The sequence below is a fragment of the Capsicum annuum genome, chromosome 7 (genome assembly GCF_002878395.1).
Source record: "Capsicum annuum cultivar UCD-10X-F1 chromosome 7, UCD10Xv1.1, whole genome shotgun sequence".
Classification (NCBI taxonomy): Eukaryota; Viridiplantae; Streptophyta; class Magnoliopsida; order Solanales; family Solanaceae; genus Capsicum; species Capsicum annuum.
In genome coordinates this window covers 125,604,480-125,610,660 of record NC_061117.1, presented here as the reverse complement: position 1 = coordinate 125,610,660, position 6,181 = coordinate 125,604,480, and positions in this window count along the sequence as shown.

The window sequence follows — 6,181 nt, the reverse complement described above, 5'->3', positions numbered from 1 at the left end:
TGACTTAGTCACTTGAAATTTATTAAGTGTAGGCAGTTGAAATGTGACTTTTTCATTTTGAATTTAGGTACTTGAAATGTGAACTTTTGTGACTTGAACTAATTACTTGAATCTGATTGATTATGTGGATAGAACCTAATTATAGCTGGATATATGAACGGAATAATGATAATAGAATAGGTCTTAGGCTGGAATATGTTGAAGGTATTAGACGATTTGTTGAACATGCTAAGACACTTGATACTTGTTCATGTTTTTGGGCTATTCGTTATCCTTGTGTTAGATGTGATGGTACAAATCTTTTAAAAGAAGTTATGAAGGAATATCTTTATTTAAAAGGTTTTCATAAAGACTTTTTAAGATTGCGTACTATTCATGGTGATATTGTGCAAAATAACTTTGTTGTTGGTGAAAGTAGTAGGTCTGCAGGGCATAATAAATATCAAGATACCAGGTTAACAGAAATGGTGCACGATGCTTTTGGGATGCAACATGGGAGCGACTTTAGGGAAAATGTCGAAGATGTTTCCAATACAGAAGTGGGCCATTTTTATAAACAACTGCATGCTGCTAGTCATCCTTTGTTTTATGGGTGTTCATTTTTTCATTTGTCTATTTCTGTTAGATTATTAAGTATTAAATATGATTGGACTATTGCTAAAGGAGGAATGGACTCATTGATAGACCTCATTAAAGAGTTAATTGATCCCGCCTTAGAGGTTCCTGATTCTTTCTATAAGGAAAAAATATTGGTGTCAAAGTTAGGTCTCTCCTCGGTTAGAATTAATTGTTGTGAAAATGGATACATGTTATACTTTAAGGAAGATGCTAACCTAGAGTCCTATAAGTTTTGTTAGCACCCTCGATATAAGCGTGGTTGTAGTGGAAATAAAATTGCTATTAAGGTGATACATTATTTACCTCTAATACCAAAATTGAAGAGGTTGTATGCTTCAAACAGTTCAGCTCCTCATATGAGATGGCATAGTGAAAATAGAAGGCCCACTAGTGTTATGTGTCATCCATCTGATGGAGTGGCTTGGAAGCATTTTGATGCAACTTATCCAGATTTTGCAGCTGAGCCACGAAATATTCATTTGGGACTATGTGCAGATGGCTTCTCACCTTTTTCTGTTGGTGCTGCACCATATTCATGTTGGCCTGTATTTATCACCTCGTATAATCTTCCTCCTGAAATATTGATGACTAGTCCATATATATTTCTGAATTGTGCTATTCTTGGCCCACGTAATCCAAAAAGCGGAATAGATATCTACTTGCGACCTTTGATTAATGAACTTCATATTTTATGGCATGAGGGGGTTGAAACTTGGGACATTTTACTTAAATAGAATTTCAATCTGCATGCATATCTAATGTGGACTGTTAATGATTTTCCTGCCTATGGCATGTTGTCTAGGTGGATGACAGCTGGAAAGTTGGCTTGTCCATACTTCATGGAGAAAATAAAATCTTTCAAATTGAGACATGGCAGAAAAAAATCATGGTTTGATTGTCATCGTTGTTTCTTGCCACCTGATCATGAGTTTAAGAAACTCAGGAATGCATTCAGAAAGAATAGAATTAAACGTGATGGTCCACCTCCAAGGTTATCCGGTCATGACATATGGGAGATAGTTTAGGATTTGCCTAAAATTAGTGAGGAACCATTGTATAGGCTTGATGGATATGGCGTTTCGCATAACTGGACTAAGAAAAGTATATTTTGGGAGTTTGAATATTGGACAGATAATTTACTTACAAATAATGTTGATTTCATGCATACTGAGAAGAACTATTTTGACAACTTGTTCAACACAGTTATAGATGTCATCGGCAAGACAAAGGATAGTCCTAAGGCTAGACTTAGTTTACCAGAATATTGCAAACACAAAGAATTACGCTTACAGGAGGGGCCCAATGACAATGTTCTTAAGCCTAAGGCTAGTTATACATTAAAGTTAGATCAAAAGCAAAAAATATGTGAGTGGGTCCAAAGTTTAAAAATGCCCAATGGATATGCCTCAAAATTGGGAAAGAAGGTTGATATGGCACAAGAATCTTACATGGAATGAAAAGCCATGATTTTCATGTTTTCATGAAAAAATTACTTCCAATTGCTTTTATTGGTTAACCTGAAAACATATGGAAACCAATAGCAGAGACTAGTTTGTTCTTCAAATACTTATGGGCCACCACAATAAAACAAGAAAATCTGGCGCGAATGAAAAGTAATATTGTTGTTATCACTAACAAGTTGGAGAAGATTTTTTCTTCAGGGTTATTCGATGTGATGGAACATCTTCCCATTCACCTTGTTCACGAAGCTCGGCTAGGCGGTCCAGTTCAAATTAGGTGGATGTATCCATTTGAACGGTATGCAATTGCAACATATTTAAATTCATATATATATTTTTAATATAGTAAACATATAATCTTAAGATTGGGCAGGGCAATTGGAAATTGAAAAAGGGCCCAAAAAATAAACATAAGGTGAAGGCTCTATAGTTGAGGCATATCTTGGAAGAGAAACATCTCAATTTTGTTCATACTACTTTTGTGATGAAGTTTGTTGTTCAAGAAATAGACTGAATCATCATCAGGATGATGAGAATGAACCTCATTTGCAACCAATATCAATTTTCAATCAATCTGGTAGTAAGGCTAAAAAGACCATATTTTGTCGGTTCACTACTATGAAGCACAAATCAGCAACTTTGTATACCTTGCTGAATTGCCTGGAAGTTGAGTCCCCTCTAAAGTAAGGAGATTAAATATTAACATATCTTATTTATTTACTCATTTCCTTAAGAAAACTAATAGTGTTTCGCATGTTGGATCTTTAGTTCATTTAATACTCAATTTCACAAAAATCAAGTGTATACATCCTTTGCAACATGATTTATATATGAAGTTCGTAAGTGTACTAATATTTCTACAAATTTTAAACATTTACACATTCTTCAACTAACATATATATGTGTGTGTGTGTCTATGTATAATGTTTTTAGGTACACCAGTCACCAAATGCAGCCGCATACGATCAGTTCTTGAGAGATTTCTGTGGGACCAGTTGAAGCTCATACAATATCCTATTACACAGTAAATGGGCTTAAATTTTCCACCGAAGAACACTCCAGAATAAGAAAAAACAAACAATAGTGATGTTTGGGTTAAGGGTGATGATGATGTTGATTACTTTGGCATCATACAAGAGATCTTAGAATTGGAGTATACTGGTTTCCCAATAAAAAATTGTCCTCTTTTGATGTAAGTGGTTTGATCTAAGAAAAAGAGGCACAAAAGTACATAAGGAGCATAACATTATTGTAGTGAAGCACAATAGGTCGTATCATGTTTAGGATCCCTTTGTTCTCGCCCAAAATGCTAAACAAGTGTATTATATTCCTTATCCGTTGCACAGTGATAAGCCTAATTGGTGGGCTATAATCAAAACAAAGCCTATAATACGGATGAAAGTTGAGAATGTGTTGGAGACTGCATATCAAAATGAAATGCAGATTGATCACCAACTAGTGGATATTGATTTAGTGGATAGTTTGAATCACCCGAAAACTATATTTGAAGAAGTTAATATTGCAGAAGAAGAGGCTGAGTGAGTAGGAGATGAGAAAACTTCCGAAGAGGGTGACTGATTTAGTGGAGAATCTTTAGGAGAGGAGGATTAGTTTGTGTAGGCTGTATTTATTATGTATTGATGTCTTTATGCTTTGTACTATTTACCTTTATGTTTCTTGTTTAAGATTGATATGTAATATACTATGTAAGATTGTTGTTTTCACTTTTCCATAATTTATGTAGTAATAGAAATATTCTTGTCTTTCTCGAGTTGTTGGAGCAATCTGAAATGTGAATTAGTAACTTGAAATTAGTTACTTGAAATGTTTTCTTATATATTCATTTTGTAAGGACTAACTACTAGTTAACTTAACATGATTTAGATGGCAGGTAGACGTGACAAAGGTATATAAAAAATTGATCCTACAAATATAAAAAATAAAAAATAACCTCCACCTTATATACGACCGACGGGTGTTCATATATCTGAGGGTCGATTTTCTGATGCGCCAGCACGACCCTCATATTCTAGGTCGTTGCAGCATTCAGTTCTTTCTCCTACGCATGTGGGTCTACTTCGTGGGTCTAGAGCAATTCATTCTGCTTCCATCCCTGTTCCACCGCCATCATAGTACTATCAGACAACCGTTGGCACATCCAGGAATCTACCATCGTCTGCAGTATCCTTTACTAGAAGTCACCGTTCTCACAGTGATTCTGCTAGATCTATTGGGTTAACGGATGTTCATCTTGGAGGAACTCCATCCGGTGCTTCAGATTTGCCCACGTCAGTGCATCCACCAGCACTTGTTCTGCAGCCTGGAGAGAGAGATGATTATCGGAGGTGGTATATTATTCCATATGAGATAGGATAAGATTTCTCAATATAACAAAATTATTCATTTTTCATTTACTATATTATTATGCTCTATGAAATTATTGTTTGATCTTGTGTTGTAAGTTTAAGCCTGATCTGGAGTTGGAAAATTTACGACTAAATGCATTAGTCGAAACTTCAACGGCTATTGGACCAGTTGACAAAAGGTTTCAGAATATGACAGAGGAAAAATGTTTAAAGAATTTCATGTAAGGATTTAACTTATCGACTACTTAACACGTTGTTAGAACAAAAAATTTAATATTATATTTTTATTTTTGTTGTAGAAATATTACTGGTGGGATGAAGCGCATGAAAGTGCTATACGAAGGAATTTTTATAGAAGACCTAGAGCCAGAATGAAAGGTCTATTAGATTATGCCAGAATATACAAGGTACGACCAGGGTTTACACTCGAACCCATGTGGAAAAATTATCTTCACTATTGGAATAGCGAAGAATACCAATTATTGAGTGAGAAAGGAAAGAAAGTCAGGGCATCATCCTAGGGTGGCTCTCTACATACTGTGGGTGCAGTTAGTCGGATTGCTGTGGAGGAAAAAATGATATGTAACTTTTACAATTTTAATTGTTTGTTTCTATTTAAATTTTTAATTATTTGAATATTAATAATTTTATCATATGTAGGAAAAAAAATTGGGTAGGAATGTAAGACACAATGAGGTATTCGATGAGACGCATATAAAGAAGAAAAAGACCCAACTGATAAAGATGTCTGGGTTGAGCCTCGTGCAAAAGCTGCCCATGTAAAAATCAAATTTTGTATTGATGAATCTTTTTTTCAAAGTTGATAGTATTCAAGTACAAGTAGTTTAATATTTTTTTACTATTAATTTTAACTTTACTTTGAATATAGGACAAATATATGCAGCTCATTAATGAGTATCGTAGAACTCAGACTCCTGAAAATCAGGGTGACACAATACCTGAAGATGTAGAAGAGGAGTTATGGTAAGAAACTGTGGGTCCTCCAGTTAGAGGCCAATACTACGGATACCATAGGAAGTATTTTGGTGAGAATGTTAGGTCTTCGTCCGACCCTTCATCCTATCCCTCATTAGTTGATAGAGAAACGGTTGAATCACTAAGAAACACAATTTCTAAAATCACTAAAGAGCTTACTGCATAGAAAGAGAGGGAGAAGGAGAAAGAGGAGGAAACAACATCACAAATCAGAATGCTGCAGCAGCAGTTCAGTTCTTGTATTTGATCTGCAGAAATTCTTCCTCTATGTCCTGGTGATACAGTTCGGGCTGCAAAAGGTCTAGGCTCACTGAATGATATCAGCACAGATGAGGAATCAGATTATGTGTGTGCGGTTTAGGATGCGGATGACGAAGACGATGATGATAAGTGTTAGTTTTTTAACTTTTGTATGTGTTATAATTTGGATTTGGAGATGAGTTGTAGTTTTTACACATTTGTATGTTTTGTATGATTTTAGACTTGTATTATATGTTGGTTATTTGAATGGAATGTAGCATATTTATTGTATGCTCATTTGTTTGGTTAGTTGATGGAATGTAGCATATATAAGCTTTTTGTTTTTTAAGAAAAATATCAGAAAAATCGATCACATGTGGTCGATTTTCTGAAAAATTTTACAAAATCGATCACTTGTGGTCAATTTTTTAAAAAGATTCTCAGAAAATCGACCACAAAAATTTTTACAAAAATCGACCACTTGTGATCGGTTTTTTCTGG